General features: G+C 54.3%; 1 long non-coding RNA gene across 1 annotated transcript; it reads left to right on the top strand.

The window, feature by feature from the left end:
• Positions 1–2,766: 2,766 nt before the first annotated feature.
• LOC136581679 (uncharacterized) lies at positions 2,767–6,194 on the top strand. Its single transcript, XR_010787084.1, has 3 exons — positions 2,767–2,865; positions 3,115–3,213; positions 6,089–6,194. It is a non-coding gene; the product is annotated as an uncharacterized lncRNA (long non-coding RNA).
• Positions 6,195–23,647: the final 17,453 nt, after the last annotated feature.

The following is a 23,647-nucleotide window of genomic DNA, read 5'->3' as shown; positions in this document are numbered from 1 at the left end:
GCCAAAAGGCAGTTAGCCTGCAGCAGCCGAAGGGGTGCTGCAGGTAACAAAACGCAGGTAGCCTCCAGCAGCCGGTGGGATGCTGTAAGTGCCAAAAGGCAGGTAGTCTGCAGCAACCGGTGGGGTGCTGGATATGCCAAAGGGCAGGTAGCCCGCAGCGGGGGTGCTGCGGGTGCCAATGCAGGTAGTCTGCAGCAGCTGGGGTGCTGTGGTTGCCAAAAAGCAGGTAGCCTGCCGCAGCCAGTGGGGTGCTGCGGGTGCCAAAAGGCAGGTAGCCTGCAGCCGGGGTGCTTCGAATGCCAAAAAGCAGGTAGGCTGCAGCAGCCGGAGGGGTGCTGCAGGTGGCAAAAGGCAGGTAGCCTGCAGCAACCGGTGGGGTGCTGCGGGTGGCAAAAGGCAGGTAGCCTGCAGCAGCCGGTGAGGTGCTGCGTGTGCCAAAAGGCAGGTAGCCTGCAGCAGCCAGTGGGGTGCTGCCAGTGCCAAAAGTAGGTAGTCTGTAGCAGCCGATAGGGTGCTGGAGGTGCCAAAAGGCAGGTAGTCTGCAGCAGCCGGTGGGGTGCTGGAGGTGCGAAAAGGCAGGTAGCCTGCAGCAGCCGGTGGGGTGCTGGAGGTGCCAAAAGGCAGGTAGCCTGCAGCAGCCGGTGGGATTCTGTGGGTGCCAAAAGACAGGTAACCTCCAGCAGCCAGTGGGGTGCTGCGGGTGCCAAAGGGCAGGTAGCCTGCAGCCAGGGTGCTGAAAGGGGGGCCAAAAAGCAGGGAGCCTGCAGCAGCCGGTGGGTTGCTGCGGGTGCCAAAAGGCAGGTAGCCTGCAGCAGCCGGTGGAGTGCTGCGGGTGCCAAAAGGCAGTTAGCCTGCAGCAGCCGAAGGGGTGCTGCGGTTGCCAAAAGGCAGGTAGCCTGCAGCAACCGGTGGGGTGCTGGACTTGCCAAAAGGCAGGTAGCCTGCAGCAGCCGGTGGGGTGCTGCCGGTGCCAAAAGGCAGGTAGCTTGCAGCTGCTGGTGGGATGCTGCGGGTGCCAAAAGGCAGGTAGCCTGCAGCAGCCTAAGGGGTGCTGGATGTGCCAAAAGGCAGGTAGCCTGCAGCCGGGGTGCTGCGGGTGCCAATGCAGGTAGTCTGCAGCAGCCGGGGTGCTGTGGGTGCCAAAAGGCTGGTAGCCTGCAGCAGCCGGTTGGGTGCTGCGGGTGCGAAAAGGCAGGTAGCCTGCAGCAGCCGGTGGGGTGCTGCGGGTGCGAAAAGGCAGGTAGCCTGCAGCAGCCGGTTGGGTGCTGCGGGTGCGAAAAGGCAGGTAGCCTGCAGCAGCCGGTGGGGTGCTGCGGGTCGCAAAAGGCAGGTAGCCTGCAGCCGGTGGGGTGCTGCGGGTGCCAAAAGGCAGGTAGCCTGCAGCAGCCGGTAGGGTGCTTCGTGTGCCAAAAGGCAGGTAGTCAGCAGCAGCCGGTGGGGTGCTGGAGGTGCCAAAAGGCAGGTAGCCTGCAGCAGCCGGTGGGGTGCTGCAGGTGCCAAAAGGCAGGTAGCCTGCAGCAGCCGGTGGGGTGCTATGGTTGCCAAATGGCAGGTAGCCTGCAGCCGGTGGGGTGCTGCGGGTGCCAAAAGGCAGGTAGCCTGCAGCAGCCGGTGGGGTGCTGCGGTTGCCAAATTGCAGGTAGCCTGCAGCAGCCGGTGGAGTGCTGCGGGTGCCAAAAAGCAGGTAGCCTGCAGCAGCCGATGGAGTGCTGCGGGTGCCAAAAAGCAGGTAGCCTCCAGCAGCCGGTGGAATGTTGCGGGTGCCAAAAGACAGGTCACCTGCAGCAGCCAGTGGGGTGCTGCGGGTGCCAAAAGGCAGGTAGCCTGCAGCAGCCGGTGGGGTGCTGGATGTGCCAAAAGGCAGGTAGCCTGCAGCTGCCGGTGGGGTGCTGGACGTGCCAAAAGGCAGGTAGTCTGCAGCAGCCGGTGGGGTGCTGGACGTGCCAATAGGCAGGTAGCCTGCCGCTGCAGGTGGGGTGCTGCGGGTGCCAAAAGGCAGGTAGTCTGCAGCAGCCAGTGGGGTGCTGGAGGTGCCAAAAGGCAGGTAGCCTGCAGCAGCCGATGGGGTGCTGGAGGTGCCAAAAGGCAGGTAGCCAGTAGCAGCTGGTGGGGTGCTGCCGGTGGCAAAAGGCAGGTAGCCTGCAGCAGCCGGTAGGGTGCTGCAGGTGCCGAAAGGCAGGTAGCCTGCATCAGCCGGTGGGGTGCTGCGGGTGCCGAAAGGCAGGTAGTCTGCAGCAGCCGGTGGGGTGCTGCGGGTGCCAAATGTTGCGGATTTTCCGTGTGGAAAATTTGGATGGAAAATCTGCTCCATGTAGATGTAGCCTAAAGGAATGCTAAATCTGGAAGTACATAAAGCCAAAATACCGAAAACCCGTTTTTAAGTCGGTGGAGGGAAATTGTCCTAAAAGCCAATAAGGCATGCTGCAGTTTGATGTCACAAAAACTGCATTATTGAAGTGAACTGTGGTGGATTATGTGCAGTTTATTCGTGTAGCGTTCTAAGTAATGAGCATCTTATGAAACTATTCTGGATAGACCCTTAAAGAATGCTCTTACATACAAGCTCCTTTTTACTCCTATAGTAATCTGCTGTGCAAAGCTCGCTGCACATGGTTGGCAGTCCATGACCTAAAGCCCTAGGGCAGCACAGATTTTAATTCTATTGCTATTTCATGTGACTGAACTGTAATTGTCAGTGTATCTACAGATCACTCTAGTCCTTGGTGTAGTTGTCACTATCAGTCCTCATTGCTGTTTCTTTTTTGCAGGTTTCCAAGCAGTATGTGTCGGGACCGTAGGGACCCCCATTGGAACCCTAACATTGACCTGCGCCTATAGAACCAATCTGGCTTTCATGTCTACTCGGTAAGCCAAGTCGCCACAGGTATGCAGTTATACGGTAGACTCCCGATAAAATAACGTGTACGTCATTATTCACAATGCACACTTCTAGACTAGTTCAGTGCCTTATCATGCACTTCCATTATACTAGATTTGTATGCCAATACCCCTACACCCAAGGATAAATTTAGCTACAAGATAGATGGCAGTAAGCGTCTATAGGACAACTAGGCCCAGCAGCTCAATAACATCAATGTGTTTGTTGCATTTCAGGCAGTATGAAAGGACCCAGCCCATCATGGGGATTATTATTGATCATTTTGTTGACCGACCTTTCCCCAGTACCTCACACATGCATCCCTGCAACTACGGGTGAGGACACAGGCAGCATGCACACATACCGTCTAGAGCCACAGAGGACATCAGCTCAGAATCTACTCAGATTACACACATCTTGTAAATGTATAACAACTGATAGGACATATGTTGTAGCTCGTTTTAACCTTTCTGATCTCTTGTGGAAGTCAAGACACTATCTCTGCTGGTACATGTAGATTCACAGTTCGTGGAAATTGTCATTTTCTTTAAAATCAGGATCTATGGATCTCCCCTAATTACTTGACTTGTAAAAGAAAATACAGTAAAACCATAGGTCTTGTTATGGGAAATACATCATATCCCTCTGACTTCACTGTACTGCTCCAAATTGGTTACAATGAGAAGTGCATGCATGCAGAGTAATTGACACTGACACAATGTTTGTCAACATCAGTAAGCTTCTGATCTATTAATAGCATCACTATCCCAAATGACATAGCAATAGATGCCCCTAAAGTCATAACAACTCATGATTGGCTTAGTTTGCAATGACTAACATATGTTAACGCCTTAAGGTGTGTGTTACTACTAAAATACGTGATTCCTAAGAAAATAAACTTATCCTGTGTTCATTATCCTTTAAAATGCGATGGTGGGGGCCTCAGAGTGCTCTCAACAACTTTTGTCCTGGGAAAGAAGTGTGGGAGTCACAGAAGCATCTTGTACATTCCAGCATACAAAACGTTAACCATTTAGATGGAAGGAAGATATATATATATATATATATATATAATGTGTGTCTGCATAGGCTGATGTGAGAAGCATAGAAAATATATATAATATAGAATATATATTATTACTGTAACAGTCTATTCAGGTAGATGTCTTGTTATGGCCATGATGTCTTATCTGTTAACGATAACTACGTTATGGCGCTCAAACATGATGGAAGGAGTGGTGGTGTTTGATGCTCACCAGGCACCCAATTCCTGCGCTGTGCCCCCCTGAAGTTGGCACGTGCGTAGTGATACTTTTTTCAGCTTGCTGTTTGCATGCACTCTCCAATTTATATGTAGTAGAGCGTGCACACTGTGAGCAGAAAAGAGGTAAGCTGTGTTGCTGGCAGAGACAGCGCAGGAGTGTGGCATCCGGTATCAAACGCCACTCCGCATTCCTTCATGTCTGAGCCCCATAACATAGTTTATGGGGCTCAAACGTGATGACAAGTTAAAGAAGCACTCATAAGTTATCCTGTTTGTACTCCCATTTGTAAACTTTAGGTAAAAGGTAGTTCTGGGAATTGTCTTACCCAGTGCTTTATCGCAGAATTATTAGCTCTCATCTTGGTCGCTGTTGACTATGTGACAATGCCAAACCTCCACAAACGCACATACAGACGCGCTGACAACCCAATTTGCACAGCGCGTACTGTGTGGACTAGCATTCAGTCTCACTGCACATCTATGAGAGCCTTGATGTGGATCTCCAAAGCTTGAATAGAAAAGACTGACTTCTAAGCTAAACAGCAGGAACTATGGGATTTAGGTTTTAAAATGTCCACATGGTATATAGAGAGGTCCATGTCCCGGGACCCCCCTATCTAGGGGGTATAACGTGACCTAGAGGATGTGGGGAGGACCCATGTGTTGGCTAGAGGCGCGTTATTGAAAGCAATAGCTCGGGCTTACCTGAGAATAGTGAGAGTGATCACTGAGTTGAACAGGTTACCACGGGAGGTGGTGAGTTCTTCTTCCATAGAAGTGTTCAAACAAAGGCTGGACAGATATCTGTCTGGGATGATTTAGTGAATCCTGCACTGAGCAGGGGGTTGGACGCGATGACCCCAGGGATCCTTCCAACTTTACCATTCTATGATTCTATGAATATATGCGAGAGAGGAGAGAAGCAAGAAATGGAACTAGTAATAAGTAGGGTGTCAACTTAGTTTATTGTTATTTGTACAGTTGTAAAGGATCAAACGATCAGACCCAAAGTTTGTGCCCCCCTCCACTCCAGTTTTCCCTCCCTTTCCATTTCTCCCCCTTCCCTTCACCCATTTCTATGCCCCCCTTACTCTTCCCTTTCATGCAAGACAGGCTGAAAAATATGGCAAGAGTTCCAAAATTCCATAGAATCGATGAAAGGTCATCTGACATGAACCCCCATCCCCCCGGAACATAACTCATACTGCAGTGGATATGACTGGGTATGCGAGGGGAAAATTTTGCATAATTGTTAAAAGGAAAAATTTCTTTCAATAAAAATATTTTGAGGTAAAACAACCCTAACTGCAGCCTGGACCATAGCTATTAACCCTTTCCAATCCACTATATGACGTCTAAAGACATTCTGAATGAAGGCTGTACAGCTTCTGATATCGGAAGACGTACGGCAGGGTATTCTTACTGTATATTACTGGCCGCTCTGTTGTCAGGGGGCCTCTCCAGAATACCGCAGTACTGGCTCTAGCCAGCAGGGGGTGTCATTGTGTAATGGCAGAAAGAGAAAATTCCCTAAAAAAACCTGAATTCAAAATTGGACTGCAAAGGGTTAATTCTGCATTAAAGCAGCGGGTAAGCAATCGTTTACCTAATTCACTAACATCTGGATGCAATTTATGCCTGAACAACGTGCATTGCAACCAATGTCGCCATGTAGCCTTAGCTAAGAAGCCAAATTACCCCTTTCGGTGCCGACTTTGTACCTCGGGTATGTGCTTTGTTTTAGTTTGTGGTAAAAGACCTTAATAGGTGTCTTTGTGGCTACTGAAGCCACCAATCTGGTCAGTTCGGCCAGATAAGCAGATCTTTTGTGTCCGTCCTATAGCAGTGCTGGGTTTATCACACACTAAATAAGTATGGTATTTGCACTTCTATAATAGTCTGGGATCATTCTTTTGCATGGGCTTTGTTTTAATGTATCCCAACAGGGCACCCGAGGAGCCAGGAGCTGCATACCCATCTGTGGAGGATTCCCAGGATGTCTGTGCCACATCCTTTTCTACATCCCCTCCATCACAGGTAAGTTTGCGCTGCATTTACAGCATAACCCATCATCCTGCCATGTGCAGATACTCACTGTAGCAGATTTCATTAACCACATCTCTTAAGAAAACTGAAGCCTTTCAGATGGTTGTGATGGTATCATTTTAATTTATAAAGTTGGTTCCTTCATGGTTTATTTAAAAAAGTATTTTAGCAGCGTGAGGTTTCAAAGCGAATGTCAACCCTTGACTACCTTTGTTAGAGTTAAAGAAAAGAAAGCGTTCAAAAACCGCTGAAGATTATATTCTTTATATCTTGATTATAGGAGGGGCTCAGTTTTTCTGACACAGCTGCATATTTGCTGCAGACATAGATTTAAAAGCTACCTGGAGCCACCACTAGAGGGAGCTGACTGCATAGTATTACAGACTAGACCCAATGATAACACAATATGCAGTCAGCTCATTTTAGTGGTGGCTGCAGAAGCCAAAACATCATCATTATTTTTAAAGATTGTGGGTGTATTCACGCAGGCAATATTTTTTCCCCGTTCAAGTTCTGCCAGATTTCAAGATGGAAAAAGAACTCCCTTTTAGAGATGAGTGAGCACCAAAATGCTCGGGTGCTCGTTACTCGGGACGAAATTATCGCGATGCTCGAGGGTTCGTTTCGAATAACGAACCCCATTGAAGTCAATGGGCGACCCGAGCATTTTTGTATATCGCCGATGCTCGCTAAGGTTTTCATTTGTGAAAATCTGAGCAATTCAAGAAAGTGATGGGAACGACACAGCAATGGATAGGGCAGGCGAGGGGCTACATGTTGGGCTGCATCTCAAGTTACCAGGTCCCACCATTAAGCCACAATAGCGGCAAGAGTGCCCCCCCCTCCCAACAATTTTTACACACTGCCTATTTTTGCCTTTTGCACACTGCCTATTTTCTATTAATATGTCTTCTGTCCCTGCCTCACCACTACTGGCCCTGGAGTATGTCAACTAACTGCAAACTGTAGCACTGTGGACTGCAATACAGCGGTGATGTAACTGCCAACACAGAGCCAGGAAATAATTTTGTGCAAGCCTGCTGTAACACTTAGCTGGCTGCATATGAATTAGGAGGACAACTAGCCCCAGCAGAGACCCAGTACACAGAGGACGGTCACAGGCAGCCCAAATAGATGTTTTTTCACAAATGTTTTTGGAAAGGCACACTGCCTATATTCAATCAATATGTCTTCTGTCCCTGCCTCACCAGCACTACTGGCCCTGGACGATGTATAATAATTACTGCAGGGCGCAATGCTCTGCACGGCCGATATACAAAAAAAAAAAAAAGTGCAACACTGCAAAAAGCAGCCTCCACACTACTGCACACGGTTAGATGTGGCCCTAAGAAGGACCGTTGGGGTTCTTGAAGCCTAAAATACTCCTAACACTCTCCCTATAGCAGCTCCGGCATCAGCAGCACTTTCCCTGATCTCTGTCAGAATGCATCTGAGGCGAGCCGCGGGAGGGGGCCGATTTATATACTCGGGTGACACCTGATCTCGCCAGCCACTCACTGCAGGGGGGGGTGGTATAGGGCTCGAACGTCGCAGGGGGAAGTTGTAATGCCTTCCCTGTCTTTCTATTGGCCAGAAAAGCGCGCTAACGTCTCAGAGATGAAAGTGAAAGTAACCCGAACATCGCGTGGTACTTGTTACGAATAACGAGCATCCCGAACACGCTAATACTTGAACGAGCATCAAGCTCGGACGAGTACGTTCGCTCATCTCTACTCCCTTTTTCTTCATTGATCCAGGGAATATTCTGACTGCCATTATGGAGTCGGGAAGGAATGTTTTCCCCTAGACTCGCTAATTGTCTTCTGCCTCATTTGGGGTTTTTTGCCTTCCTCTGGATCAACAAGGAGGAGGTGGAAACAGGCTGAACTAGATGGACACTGTCTCCCTTCAGCCTAACATACTATGTTACTATGTATTTTAATGGGTTTAATTTTCTCTTTGACCAATTGTCCGAGTTTGAAAAATCGCTGCATGTTCTGTTTCTTTGCCCTTTTTTCCCAATATGAAAGCGTGGAGGAAAAAAAATTGCAGAACATTTGAGTGCGATCTGTTTTTTTTATATTGGAACCAGATGCGATTGTTTTTGTTTTTTTTTCTCCACACGCGAAACGTTTAATATAAATCAGATTGTGTGTTTTTTGCGCAAAAACGCTTCGCCTGTGTGAATACTGCCTAACTGCAACTTCCAAAAGCTTTTGAGATGTCACAGAAACATGTCAAACGTTTTGATCATGATGAGAAACAATCGCTAGAACAAAGCAGCTGAAACCCTCATCCGAGTGCTGTCACTGCTGGCTGAAGACTGGCTCAATAGAAAGTCTATGAGCCCATCTTCAGCTAGAGAATGGTGGCAGCGCTCCGATGACTACTTCAGCTGGTTTGTTCTAGTGATCATTGGGGGTCTCTGCAATCCAAACTTGACATGTAACTGCGCTTTCCATAGCACATAGGTACACATGTAATCTAAGTACACGCAGGTGATTTTGTGCTCTGTGTCAAATAAATGGAGCGCCGACACATTAAGAAATCCAATCTACACAGAATTTTTGGATCTAATATTGACACGTTGTTAAACAGGTGGAGATTCAGTTCAAGGGTTCAGTTAAGTGAAGCCTGGTATCTGCAGCCATATTAGATAGCTACAAAGCAGGTAGCGTAGGAGCGAGGGACTGGGGGGCGGGAGATTAGGACAGGAAAGGGTTAAGCGACCAGAGGAGGTGGGAGGAGTTAATACAGGAAGAAGAGAGAGGGAGAAGGAGAAGTGTGCCATTCCACGTGGAATAAGAGAAGAAGGAAGACGTGTGAAGGAAGGCAGAAGATTAAAAGAGAAGAAACATGGACCAGCTCGTTCTGCAGATCAAGGAAGCTGTTGCCAGCCAGGGACCTGACTGACTGATGAGGATGGCCGCGGAGTTCGGAGCCACGCCGTCGGGAGAAGCCGGGGCAGGAGAAGAACAGCCGGCGCAGATGGTTTCCAGTGAACCCCGCGGAAGACCCCAGAGAAGGAGGATTCCCCCTACCAGGCTAAGCCCGAGCCCAGCCGTGAAGAAGGGGGGCCAGAACGCAATACAAGGGGGGGGGGAGGGAATAGAAGGAAGAGGCGCAGGGCGGGAAAACAGAGGGGGGGAAGGGGGGGGGGGGAGTACAATTAGGCAGTATGGCCCCCTTGTCGCCCCAGGGCTCATGCCCTAATATGAGGGGCAGCGGAATTTACTATAAAGACGCCTCAGGCCGTCAAGGGGCTTACGGGGTACGAAGGAAGGAGGGAGGGGGAGGAGGGGCAGCGAGCAGCAGTCACATGTCGCCACGGGGTTCTTTCCCTTTTGGGGAGGACAGTCGAGCTCAAGCAATCGAAGGCACTTCAGGCCGGCAAGGGGCTTACGGGGTGGAGCAAAGCGGACAGGTGAGACAGAGGAAGGGTAAGAGGGGAGGGGGAAGCTACGTGCCCGGTAGTCAAGGGGCCGGTAGCAGGACAGAGGGGGGGGGTTAGGCGGCAGGCGGGGGGTTGGCGGCATGGCGCGAGGAAGCTGGCGCAGCGAAGCAAGGATAGATAGCTCGTCTTCGGAGTCTGGTGAGCCTTGTACACGTCGGGAGGCGCCCCATTTCGCCAGAGGGTACAGGCGTTCGGAAGCGGTGGACAGGAGTGGTAGGCGCAGCGGCCATGGGACTTTGGTTTGCGCTTCGCAGCAGGCTTTACCATGTTCACCAGCTTCCTCCACAGATGAGAGGCGGGCCTCACGTACCGAAAGGCAGGGCGAACGGGCCGCAGCCTCCAGGGCGTCCTATGGCTATAGCATGCTACCCCGTGGTGTCTCCCGTAATAGGGACAGGGTACGACACGCGGTGGCGAGTCCGGAAAGGAGCCGACCGGGACCGAGTCACCCGTCTTTCCCCTCGGCAGGGCCGGAGGACGAATTGGAGGGTGAGTTACCATGCGATAGAGTTTGGGGTGCTTCGTTGCCCAATAACGTGAATAATTTTATGGTAGCGCTGAGAGCTCTGGTGGATGAGTTTGATAAAGGTAAAGGAACGGTGTCGTGTGGTAATACGAGGAGACGAGACTCGCCCGTGGTTGGTGATGTGGCTCACGCTACCGGGTGCTCGCCAGCGGTGGCGACCGGAAAAAGCGAGCAGTCGGTGAAAGATGGTTTACGTTTTTCAGACCCTCTATTTTGTGGCGTGGCCCCGCTGGGGGTGGGCCTCGCGGAGGACACAATTGAGAAAATTAAAAGTGGAATATACGTGGACATCTGGTCGCTCCTATCGGTGGAGCATGTGTCGGTTGATAAGGAGCGCTTCGCAGAACGGGACAAGAAGCCCAAAATAGCTAAAACATTTAGCAATTGGCTACAAGCCATGTTGACCCTGGCTCACGTTATATGCCAGCACCAGCCGGGAAAAGGCCTGGAGCTGCTGGTATATATTAACACTATTCATAGCACTTACAAGCTGCACGGCGGTGCGGCATGGTGGCGCTATGGCGAAGATTTTCGTCGACGGATTTCGGGAATGAGTAACGTGAGCTGGGCGACGGATGCTTGGATCCAGTTGATCCTGCGCAAAAGCCGGCGAAGCCCCTTTTTCAGAGCAATAACACGGTAACTGGTGGACAGCAGGCACCCGTGGCACATAAGCCCTCGGGTTCTTGCTGGGCATTCAATGAGGGTAACTGTCGGTTTCTTGCAGCATGTAAGTTCCGGCACGAGTGCTCCTTTTGCGGCGGTGCGCACGCAGCGGTACGTTGTTTTCGGAGACAAAAGCAAAACTTGCCCGCGGCCACGGCGTCGCCTGGGGGCAACGCCAGTGAACGCGCTGTTCCTGGAGGAGTGGTTAGGCAAGTACTACAGGAGACGGGAAGCAAACCTTCTTAAAGAAGGTTTTAACACGGGTTTCGTGATTCCGCATCAACCGGGGGTCGGCGTTAGCGCTTAGTCGTAATTTAAAATCGGCGTATGACAATAAAGAGATGGTGATGGAGAAGCTGCTAAAGGAGGTTGAGCTGGGTCGGATGGCGGGGCCTTTTCAGGAACCGCCATTCGAGAACTTACGCATTTCACCTTTGGGCTTGGTACCAAAAAAGGAACCGGGTAAGTTCCGGCTTATCCATCACTTATCCTACCCGACGGGCGAGTCAGTCAACGACGGGATTTCCAAGGAGCAAACAGCCGTATCGTATACTTCCTTCGATAGGGCTGTCTGCCTGGTACGGCAGGCCGGAAAGGGGGCTCTGTTGGCAAAAGCTGATATCGAGTCCGCTTTTCGACTATTACCGGTGCATCCAGATTGCTTTCACTTGTTGGGCTGCCGCTTGGACGGCTTATATTTTGTGGATATGTGCTTACCGATGGGGTGTTCCATCTCTTGTTATTACTTTGAAGTGTTCAGTTCATTTCTGGACTGGATGCTTCGATACGAGACGGGCATCCGATCGGTGTTACATTATCTGGATGATTTCCTTTTCGTCGGGCCATCAGATTCAGAGGTATGCGGGTTGTTATTGGCATCATTTCAGGATCTGATGGGCAAAGCGGGAGTACCGCTGTCACGCGAGAAAACGGTCGGTCCGGTAACATGTCTTACATTTTTAGGTATTGAAATCGATACCATGGCAATGGTATTTCGTTTACCGGACGAGAAAGTAGCGCGGTTGCGGCAAGAAGTTAAGTTGGTTGGCAGTTCTAAAAAAGTTACACTGCACCAGCTCCAAGTAATTATAGGCTTGTTAAATTTTGCGTGTCGCGTCATTCCGATGGGCCACCCGTTTGCAAGGCGGCTGTCATTGGCGACAGTCGGGATAAAAGAGAAACACCACTTCGTCAGAGTGACAAAGGGTATGAAGGAGGACTTGCACACATGGCAAGTCTTTCTTCAAACGTTCAATGGTCAGGTGATTTGTTAAACTGCGGAGGTTGCAAACGAGGAGCTGGGACTGATGTCGGATGCATCGGGCTCCTGCGGTTTTGGTGTAATTTTGGAGGACAGTTGGTGCAGTGCACCATGGCCCAGAGAATGGTTCGAAAGACGGTGGGTGAAGAACATAACACTGCTGGAGATTTTTCCGCTAATGGTGGCGGTGGAGATCTGGGGGCCGGTTTTGGAAAACAGGAATATCTGCTTCTGGTCGGACAACCAGGCAGTAGTGACAGCGGTGAACAAGCAGACATCCAGATCTCCCTTGGTTTTGGCAGTTTTACGCCATTTGGTCTTGAGATGCCTGCAGAATAATATTAAGCTGAAGGCGAGACACGTACCCGGAGTAAACAATAACACGGCTGACGCTCTTTCTCGTTTCCAGATGGAGAGATTCAGGGAACTCCACCCGACAGCGGATGTCAAAGGGGTATGTTGCCCGGTGATCTTATGGGAGATAGTAGAAGAGAGCTCACGACTCTGATTCGCAACTCCGTTGCGGAATCGACGTGGAAGCGATATAATGCAATATGGAAAACATGGTTGATGGCAGCAGGGGGACAATTCCCTGATGGAGCGCGGGCGAGAGCGGTGACGTTAGACATTATGGCGGAGCTGCGGCGTCGGGGCGCATCGGCGAGCTCGGCGCGCAAGCATTTATCGGCCATTGCGTTTTTGTTGCGCCTGCACGGACGGCGCGATGTGACAAAGGATTTTGTCTTCGGACAGATACTTAAAGGCTGGAAAAAAAAAAGGTCGTCAAGAGACGACAGGCGGCCGATAACATTCGAATTGCTAAATGTAATGCTGAACGTTTTGGGAGCAGTGTGCAAAGACGAAAGCGAGGTGCTGCTCTTTCGGGTTGCGTTTTCGTTAGCGTTCTTCGCAGCATTGAGACTGAGCGAAATAGTGGCTCCCAGCTGTAAGAAGCTGGGGGGGTTGCGTTTCAAGGATGTGCTGTGCAGTGCAGATGATATAAAGTTATGCATCAAAAAGTCCAAGACTGATGTGTATGGCGCAGGCGAGTGGCTGCGCTTGACGGCGTTGGGGACAGCTGCTTGTCCTGTGGCGTTGCTGAAACAGTTTTTGTCGCAACACAGCGGAAAAGGACAACTGTTGGCGCATGCTTCAGGCGCCCCACTAACCAAGTTCCAATTTGGGGCGGTCATGCGCACATGCTTGAAGAGATTAGGTTTCGAGCCCAGCGAGTTTGGCACGCATTCGTTCAGGATTGGCGCAGCAACGTCGGCGTTCGCTTGCGGATTAAGAGGAGACGAGGTGAAGCGGGTTGGACGCTGGAGGTCGGAGGCGTACAAGTCGTACGTCCGACCAAACTTGAGAGTTCTATAGTTAAAGTTACATTGTGGTGTGCCGTTATGTGTTTTGTTTTGCAGGTTCGGAGTGGACAGTTTGGGTGGTGGGCCACTCTTTCATTCATTGGGCAGAGAAAAGAGCGGGGACCCAGCCCATTGGCAGGAACCTGGGCCTGAAAGAGGTCCAGGTGAAATGGCACTGGATAAGAGGTTTACAATGGGCCAGGCTGCTGCACGAGGTATTGTGTATCAGCAGATGGTCTCAAGTAAAGTAATCCTAGTAATTCATGCAGGCGGTAATGATCTGGGGAGGGCGAAGGTAGCGGAGTTACTCGCCCTCATGAAGGAGGATATGCTGATGTTTAAAAATTTTTTTGAGGAGACTGTTATAGTATGGTCCGACATAATCGCTAGGAGAGTGTGGAAGGAAGCAAGGGACGTGGAGGCGATTGACAGGGTCAGAAAAAATGTGAATTTTAAATTTTCAAAATTTGTTAAGGCTATAGGAGGGGTAGCCATTAGGCATTGGGAGTTGGAGAAGAAGATGCCAGGGATGTGGAGGAAGGATGGTGTCCATTTAAGCGACATAGGCATGGACACATTCTTATCGGGGTTGCAGGACGGGGTTGAGGCGGCTATGACGCTGGCATGTGGGGGGCGGATGGCAGCGTAGGCAGGCTGCATCCTTCGTGGCGGTTTAGCGGTATTTCCATGCCAGCTGGAAGATTGAGGGTGCGTACAGGCCGTAACGGGCTTTCTCACGCCTCGAAAGGTTTAGAGCATTAGATGTTAAGAACAGGCGATAGGCATGGAAAGAAGGAAATAAGTTGATGTTATATACTAATAATAAATAAGCTGTGGCCTTCCCACATAATTTATGCCAGCATAGAGTGAGATACATGTTTAATAAAGAATTTTGGTTAATAAAGAAGTTTTGTTACTAAGAAGTGGTCACGTGTTTTATTGGAAGGGAGCGGGAAGTGTGGGGAGTCCCCCCAGTCTCAGAGCAGCCGGCTTTATCCATCAGCTCCCCGCAGCAGCACAAGCTTAGGGGGAAAAGCAGAATCAATACATGATCCCCATCCAAATTTTCCTCCCATTGATCTGGGTGCACTAGAGCTTAGGACAGATAAACTCTCTGTGATGCCATTATTCACGTTACCAGAACCCATGAGATTCGCCACCTCCCCATAAACGTGTTTCATTAATCCTATTCTTGTGCATTAAGCCCGTCTCCTCCTCCCGAGGAGTACCTGGTATGGAAGGGTAGCGCTCACTCCAGCAGCCAAGGCCACAGGGTAGCCCAGGTCTGAGGATGCAGCTCCAAGGACAGTTGAGTTGGCTGGTAAGAAAGACGAGAGCTGTACAGCTAGAAAGCGATGAGAGAAAGGAAGAAATAAAGAGATGGAAGAAAGGAAACGCAAGATTAATAAGCAATTATCACACTCCCTTATGCTTTGCTCAATGTGAAGCTGTATGAAGAGATTGTGGGTAGGACTTGTGATCCAACTCACGTTAAAGGAATATTAACCTTGTATTTAAATGGGTTTTCCGGTAGGTTGTTTTTTTTTTTGCTTTTAAGTCATCAAGTAGGAAAAGAAGAATGTTATCAATATAATTCATTCACTATTTCTGCTGCATCACACTATCCATGGGAACATGTATACCGAATGTACTAAAAGTACCCCAAGAGCCGTGTCTGTACTCATTAGCCAATGCAGGAAAGACAATTTCTAAAAAAGGTTTAGAGCATTATAAGTTAAGAATAGGCGATAGGCATGGAAAGAAGGAAATAAGTTGATGTTCTATATTAATAATAAATAAGCTGTGGCCTTCCCACATAATTTATGCCAGCATAGAGTGATATAGTTGTATAATAAAGAAGTTTTGTTAATAAAGAAATTTTGTTACTAAGAAGTGGTCACGTGTTTTATTGGAAGGGAGCGGGAAGAGTGGGGAGTCCCCCCAGTCTAGATAGCTACAAAGCAGGTAGCGTAGGAGCGAGGGACTGGGGGGCGGGAGATTAGGACAGGAAAGGGTTAAGCGACCAGAGGAGGTGGGAGGAGTTAATACAGGAAGAAGAGAGAGGGAGAAGGAGAAGTGTGCCATTCCACGTGGAGTAAGAGAAGAAGGAAGACGCCCACCCGCCCGCCCGCCCTTTGAGCTGAGGGGGGAATGGGGAAGGGGTTCCTGGTTGAGAGGTTGTGTTAAGTTGTCACAGCAGTAGGCGGTTTAGCGGTATTTCCATGCCAGCTGGAAGATTGAGGGTGCGTACAGGCCGTAACGGGCTTTCTCACGCCTCAAAAGGTTTAGAGCATTATAAGTTAAGAATAGGCGATAGGCATGGAAAGAAGGAAATAAGTTGATGTTATATATTAATAATAAATAAGCTGTGGCCTTCCCACATAATTTATGCCAGCATAGAGTGATATAGTTGTATAATAAAGAAGTTTTGTTAATAAAGAAATTTTGTTACTAAGAAGTGGTCACGTGTTTTATTGGAAGGGAGCGGGAAGAGTGGGGAGTCCCCCCAGTCCAGCCTGGCGAGGACGGTTCCAGGTAAGTAGCTCCTCACTCAGCGCTGAGGCCGTGTTTACACATCGTGTAGCCGGGGACAAGTGGTGAAGTTCAGTACTGCACCATTTTCTCCCCCCACATCTCAGCACAGACACCTGTAGGACGTGTTACTTGCTGCGATTTTCAGGAAAAAAACTTTGAAAGGAAATATTTTAAAGAACTGATCTTTGACCTGATTTTATGGAGAATGTGCGCATCTGGGCGCCATGTGTTCTGTCTCTCCAAAAAGAACAAAATGCGCCCTGTGTGAACCCGGACTCACAGGGGTTTCCTATAAAGCTAGAGTAGACAGACGGTACAGTAGACAGGGAGGTAGCCTGCACCCGGAGTGCTGTGGGTGCCAGGGCAGGTGGCCTGCAGCCTAGGTGCTGTGGGTGCCAGGGCAGGTAGCCTGCAGCCGGGGTGCTATGGGTGCCAAGGTAGGTAGCCTGCAACTGGGGTGCTGTGGGTGCCAGGGCAGGTAGCCTGCAGCGGGGGTGCTGTGGGTGCCAGGGCACATAGCCTGCATCCAGGGTGCTGTGGGTGCCAGGGCAGGTAGCCTGCAACCGGGGTGCTGTGGGTGCCAGGGCAGGTAGCTTGCAACCGGGGTGCTGTGGGTGCCAAGGCAGGTAGCCTGCAACCGGGGTGCTGTGGGTGCCAGGGCAGGTAGCCTGTAGCCTGCAGACACGTACTGTGTGAACCAGGACTCACAGGGGTTTCCTATAAAGCTAGAGTAGACAGACAGTACAGTAGACAGGGAGGTAGCCTGCACCCGGAGTGCTGTGGGTGCCAGGGCAGGTGGCCTGCAGCCTAGGTGCTGTGGGTGCCAGGGCAGGTGGCCTGCAGCCGGGGTGCTGTGGGTGCCAGGGCAGGTAGCCTGCAGCCGGGGTGCTATGGGTGCCAAGGTAGGTAGCCTGCAACTGGGGTGCTGTGGGTGCCAGGGCAGGTAGCCTGCAGCCGGGGTGCTGTGGGTGCCAGGGCACATAGCCTGCATCCAGGGTGCTGTGGGTGCCAGGGCAGGTAGCCTGCAACCGGGGTGCTGTGGGTGCCAGGGCAGGTAGCCTGCAACCGGGGTGCTGTGGGTGCCAAGGCAGGTAGCCTGCAACCGGGGTGCTGTGGGTGCCAGGGCAGGTAGCCTGTAGCCTGCAGACACGTACTGTGTGAACCAGGACTCACAGGGGTTTCCTATAAAGCTAGAGTAGACAGACGGTACAGTAGACAGGGAGGTAGCCTGCACCCGGAGTGCTGTGGGTGTGAGGGCAGGTAGCCTGCAGCCGGGGTGCTGTGGGTGTCAGGGCAAGTAGCCTGCAGCTGGGGTGCTGTGGGTGCCAAGGCAGGTAGCCTGCAAACGGGGTGCTGTGGGTGCCAAGGCAGGTAGCCTGCAGCCGGGGTGCTGTGGGTGCCAAGGTAGGTAGCCTGCAACCGGGGTGCTGTGGGTGCCAGGGCAGGTAGCCTGTAGCCTGCAGACACGTACTGTATATTAGATTGTACGTTCTTAGCATCAGGACACATACTGTGTTTTAGATTGTAGGCTCTCAGGATTGGCACATGTACTGTATATTAGATTGTAAGCTCTCAGGATTGGCACATGTACTGTATATTAGATTGTAAGCTCTCAGGATCAGGAAATGTACCGTATATTAGATTGTGAGCTCTCAGGATCAGGACATGTGCTGTATATTAGATTGAGAGCTATTAGGGCCAGGAAGTGAACCATATGGTAGGTTAAAAGAGCCTTTGCTGGCCTTATATAAATTAGGTTACCAACTCGTAGAGGGGAAAAAAAAACAGCCGTAGAATGTATGATAACATCACAAGTCACATGATGTCACAGGGCTTATGACATCATAAACAGTACATGACCTCATAATGATGTAACAGGGCTTATGACATCATAAACAGTAAATGACCTCATAATGGGCCAGAAAGTTTAAAATCTAAACCAGAAGCATCTTGTGTCAGTTCAGCAGGACAGGTTCCAGGTAAATAGCTCTTAGCCTGCTGCCGGGGTGCTGTGGGTGCCAGGGCAGGTAGCCTGCTGCCGGGGTGCTGTGGCTGCCAGGGCAGGTACCTGCAGCCTGGGAGCTGTGGGTGCCAAGGCAGGTAGCCTGCCACCGGGATGCTCTGGGTGCCATGGCAGGTAGCCTGCACCCGGGGTGCTATGGGTGCCAAGGCACGTAGCCTGCGGGCCGGGGTGCTGTGGGTGCCAAGGCAGGTAGCCTGCAGCAGCCGGTGCGGTGCTGCGGGTGCCAAAAAGCAAGTAGCACGCAGCATCCCCGGCGGGGGTGCTGCGGGTGCCGAAAAAGGCTAAGGTAGCCCGCAGCATTCCCCGGCGGGGTGCTGCGGGTGCCGAAAAAGGCTAAGGTAGCCCGCAGCATTCCCCGGCGGGGGTGCTGCAGGTGCCGAAAACTGCGGGTGCCGAAAAAGGCTAAGGTTGCCCGAAGCATTCCCCAGCGGGGGTGCTGCGGGTGCCGAAAAAGGCTAAGGTAGCCCGCAGCATTCCCCGGCGGGGGTGCTGCGGGTGCCGAAAAAGGCTAAGGTAGCCCGCAGCATTCCCCGGCGGGGGTGCTGCGGGTGCCGAAAAAGGCTAAGGTAGCCCGCAGCATTCCCCGGCGGGGGTGCTGCGGGTGCCGAAAAAGGCTAAGGTAGCCCGCAGCATTCCCCGGCGGGGTGCTGCGGGTGCCGAAAAAGGCTAAGGTAGCCCGCAGCATTCCCCGGCGGGGGTGCTGCGGGTGCCGAAAAAGGCTAAGGTAGCCCGCAGCATTCCCCGGCGGGGGTGCTGCGGGTGCCGAAAAAGGCTAAGGTAGCCCGCAGCATTCCCCGGCGGGGGTGCTGCGGGTGCCGAAAAAGGCTAAGGTAGCCCGCAGCATTCCCCGGCGGGGGTGCTGCGGGTGCCGAAAAAGGCTAAGGTAGCCCGCTGCATTCCCCGGCGGGGGTGCTGCGGGTGCCGAAAAAGGCTAAGGTAGCCCGCTGCATTCCTCGGCGGGGGTGCTGCGGGTGCCGAAAAATGCTAAGGTAGCCCGCAGCATTCCCCGGCGGGGGTGCTGCGGGTGCCGAAAAATGCTAAGGTAGCCCGCAGCATTCCCCGGCGGGGGTGCTGCAGGTGCCAAAAAAGGCTAAGATAGCCCGCAGCATTCCCCGGCGGGGGTGCTGCGGGTGCCGAAAACTGCGGGTGCCGAAAAAGGCTAAGGTAGACCGCAGCATTCCCCGGGGGGGGGGGGGGTGCTGCGGGTGCCGAAAAAGGCTAAGGTAGCCCGCAGCATTCCCCGGCGGGGGTGCTGCTGGTGCCGAAAACTGCGCGTGCCGAAAAAAGGCTAAGGTAGCCCGCAGCATTCCCCGGCGGGGGTGCTGCGGGTGCCGAATAAGGCTAAGGTAGCCCGCATCATTCCCGGCGGGGGTGCTGCAGGTGCCGAAAAAGGCTAAGGTAGCCCGCAGCATTCCCCGGCGGGGGTGCTGCGGGTGCCGAAAAAGGCTAAGGTAGCCCGCAGCATTCTCCGGCGGGGGTGCTGCGGGTGCCGAAAAAGGCTAAGGTAGCCCGCAGCATTCCCCGGCGGGGGTGCTGCGGGTGCCGAAAATTGCGGGTGCCAAAAAAGGCTAAGGTAGCACGCAGCATTCCCGGCGGTAAGGGGTGCTGCGGGTGCCGAAAAAGGCTAAGGTAGCCCGCAGCATTCTCCGGCGGGGGTGCTGCGGGTGCCGAAAAAGGCTAAGGTACCCCGCAGCATTCCCCGGCGGGGGTGCTGCGTGTGCCGAAAAAGGCTAAGGTAGCCCGCAGCTTTCCCCGGCGGGGGTGCTGCGGGTGCCGAAAAAGGCTAAGGTAGCCCGCAGCATTCCCCGGCGGGGGTGCTGCGGGTTCCGAAAATTGCGGGTGCCAAAAAAGGCTAAGGTAGCACGCAGCATTCCCCGGCGGGGGTGCTGCGGGTGCCGAAAAAGGCTAAGGTAGCCCGCAGCATTCCCCGGCGGGGGTGCTGCGGGTGCCAAAAAAGCCAAGGTAGCCCGCAGCATTCCCCGGCGTTAGTGCTGCGGGTGCCGAAAAAGGCCAAGGTAGCCCGCAGCATTCCCGGCGGGGGTGCTGCGGGTGCCGAAAAAGGCTAAGGTAGCCCGCAGCATTCCCCGGCGGGGGTGCTGCGGGTGCCGAAAAAGGCTAAGGTAGCCCGCAGCATTCCCCGGCGGGGGTGCTGCGGGTGCCAAAAAAGGCTAAGGTAGCCCGCAGCATTCCCCGGCGGGGGTGCTGCGGGTGCCGAAAAAGGCTAAGGTAGCCCGCTGCATTCCCCGGCGGGGGTGCTGCGGGTGCCGAAAAATGCTAAGGTAGCCCGCAGAATTCCCCGGCGGGGGTGCTGCAGGTGCCGAAAAAGGCAAAGATAGCCCGCAGCATTCCCGGCGGGGGTGCTGCGGGTGCCGAAAACTGCGGGTGCCCAAAAAGGCTAAGGTAGACCGCAGCATTCCCCGGCGGGGGTGCTGCGGGTGCCGAAAAAGGCTAAGGTAGCCCGCAGCATTCCCCGGCGGGGGTGCTGCGGGTGCCGAAAAAGGCTAAGGTAGCCCGCAGCATTCCCCGGCGGTGGTGCTGCTGGTGCTGAAAACTGCGCGTGCCGAAAAAGGCTAAGGTAGCCCGCAGCATTCCCCGGCGGGGGTGCTGCGGGTGCCGAAAAAGGCTAAGGTAGCCCGCATCATGCCCCGGCGGGGGTGCTGCGGGTGCCGAAAAAGGCTAAGGTAGCCCGCAGCATTCTCCGGCGGGGGTGCTGCGGGTGCCGAAAAAGGCTAAGGTAGCCCGCAGCATTCCCGGCGGGGGTGCTGCGGGTGCCGAAAAAGGCTAAGGTAGCCCGCAGCATTCCCCGGCGTTGGTGCTGCGGGTGCCGAAAAAGGCTAAGGTAGCCCGCAGCATTCCCCGGCGGGGGTGCTGCGGGTGCGAAAAAGGCTAAGGTAGCCCGCAGCATTCCCCGGCGGGGGTGCTGCGGGTGCCGAAAAAGGCTAAGGTAGCCCGCAGCATTCCCCGGCGTGGGTGCTGCGGGTGCCGAAAAAGGCTAAGGTAGCCCGCAGCATTCCCCGGCGGGGGTGCTGCGGGTGCCGAAAAAGGCTAAGGTAGCCCGCAGCATTCCCCGGCGGGGGTGCTGCGGGTGCCGAAAAAGGCTAAGGTAGCCCGCAGCATTCCCCGGCGGGGTGCTGCGGGTGCCGAAAAAGGCTAAGGTAGCCCGCAGCATTCCCGGCTGGGGTGCTGCGGGTGCCGTAAAAGGCTAAGGTAGCCCGCAGCATTCCCCGGCGGGGGTGCTGCGGGTGCCGAAAAAGGCTAAGGTGGGCCCGCAGCATTCCCCGGCGGGGGTGCTGCGGGTGCCGTAAAAGGCTAAGGTAGCCCGCAGCATTCCCCGGCGGGGTGCTGCGGGTGCCGAAAAAGGCTAAGGTAGCCCGCAGCATTCCCGGCGGGGGTGCTGCGGGTGCCGAAAAAGGCTAAGGTAGCCCGCAGCATTCCCCGGCGGGGGTGCTGCGGGTGCCGAAAAGGCTAAGGTAGCCCGCAGCATTCCCCGGCGGGGGTGCTGCGGGTGCTGAAAAAGGCTAAGGTAGCCCGTAGCATTCCCCGGCGGGGGTGCTGCGGGTGCCGAAAACTGCGCTTGCCGAAAAAGGCTAAGGTTGGCCGCAGCATTCCCCGGCGGGGGTGCTGCGGGTGCCGAAAAAGGCTAAGGTAGGCCGCAGCATTCCCCGGCGGGGGTGCTGCGGGTGCCGAAAAAGGCTAAGGTAGCCCGCTGCATTCCCCGTCGGGGGTGCTGCGGGTGCCGAAAAAGGCTAAGGTAGCCCGCTGCATTCCCGGCGGGGGTGCTGCGGGTGCCGAAAAAGGCTAAGGTAGCCCGCAGCATTCCCCGGCGGGGGTGCTGCGGGTGCCGAAAAAGGCTAAGGTAGCCCGTAGCATTCCCCGGCGGGGTGCTGCGGGTGCCGAAAACTGCGCTTGCCGAAAAAGGCTAAGGTTGGCCGCAGCATTCCCCGGCGGGGGTGCTGCGGGTGCCAAAAAAGGCTAAGGTAGGCCGCAGCATTCCCCGGCGGGGGTGCTGCGGGTGCCGAAAAAGGCTAAGGTAGCCCGCTGCATTCCCCGTCGGGGGTGCTGCGGGTGCCGAAAAAGGCTAAGGTAGCCCGCTGCATTCCCCGTCGGGGGAGCTGCGGGTGCCGAAAAAGGCTAAGGTAGCCCGCTGCATTCCCCGTCGGGGGTGCTGCGGGTGCCGAAAAAGGCTAAGGTAGCCCGCAGCATTCCCCGTCGGGGCTGCTGCGGGTGCCGAAAAAGGCTAAGGTAGCCCGCAGCATTCCCCGTCGGGGGTGCTGCGGGTGCCGAAAAAGGCTAAGGTCGCCCGCAGCATTCCCCGTCGGGGGTGCTGCGGGTGCCGAAAAAGGCTAAGGTAGCCCGCAGCATTCCCGTCGGGGGTGCTGCGGGTGCCGAAAAAGGCTAAGGTAGCCCGCAGCATTCCCCGTCGGGGGTGCTGCGGGTGCCGAAAAAGGCTAAGGTAGCCCGCAGCATTCCCCGGCGGGGGTGCTGCGGGTGCCGAAAAAGGCTAAGGTAGCCCGCAGCATTCCCCGGCGGGGGTGCTGCGGGTGCCGAAAAAGGCTAAGGTAGCCCGCAGCATTCCCCGGCGGGGGTGCTGCGGGTGCCGAAAAAGGCTAAGGTAGCCCGCAGCATTCGCGGCGGCGGGGGTGCTGCGGGTGCCGAAAAAGGCTAAGGTAGCCCGCAGCATTCGCCGGCGGGGGTGCTGCGGGTGCCGAAAAAGGCTAAGGTAGCCCGCAGCATTCGCCGGCGGGGGTGCTGCGGGTGCCGAAAAAGGCTAAGGTAGCCCGCAGCATTCCCCGTCGGGGTGCTGCGGGTGCCGAAAAAGGCTAAGGTAGCCCGCAGCATTCCCCGTCGGGGGTGCTGCGGGTGCCGAAAAAGGCTAAGGTAGCCCGCAGCATTCCCCGTCGGGGGTGCTGCGGGTGCCGAAAAAGGCTAAGGTAGCCCGCAGCATTCCCCGTCGGGGGTGCTGCGGGTGCCGAAAAAGGCTAAGGTAGCCCGCAGCATTCCCCGTCGGGGGTGCTGCGGGTGCCGAAAACTGCGGGTGCCGAAAAAGGCTTAGGTAGCCCGCAGTATTCCCCGGCGGGGGTGCTGCGGGTGCCGAAAAAGGCTAAGGTAGCCCGCAGCATTCCCCGGCGGGGGTGCTGCGGGTGCCGAAAAAGGCTAAGGTAGACCGCAGCATTTCCCGGCGGAGGTGCTGCGGGTGCCGAAAAAGGCTTAGGTAGCCCGCAGCATTCCCGGCGGGGGTGCTGCGGGTGCCGAAAAAGGCTAGGTAGCCCGCAGCATTCCCCGGCGGGGGTGCTGCGGGTGCCGAAAACTGCGGGTGCCGAAAAAGGCTAAGGTAGCCCGCAGCATTCCCCGGCGGGGGTGCTGCGGGTGCCGAAAAAGGCTAAGGTAGCCCGCAGCATTCCCCGGCGGGGGTGCTGCGGGTGCCGAAAAAGGCTAAGGTAGCCCGCAGCATTCCCCGGCGGGGGTGCTGCGGGTGCCGAAAAAGGCTAAGGTAGCCCGCAGCATTCCTCGGCGGGGGTGCTGCGGGTGCCGAAAACTGCGCTTGCCGAAAAAGGCTAAGGTAGTACGCAGCATTCCCCGGCGGGGGTGCTGCAGGTGCCGAAAAAGGCTAAGGTAGCCCGCAGCATTACCCG

The sequence above is a fragment of the Eleutherodactylus coqui genome, chromosome 11 (assembly GCF_035609145.1).
Source record: "Eleutherodactylus coqui strain aEleCoq1 chromosome 11, aEleCoq1.hap1, whole genome shotgun sequence".
NCBI lineage: Eukaryota > Metazoa > Chordata > Amphibia > Anura > Eleutherodactylidae > Eleutherodactylus > Eleutherodactylus coqui.
This window is presented reverse-complemented; position numbering and strand designations above follow the sequence as displayed.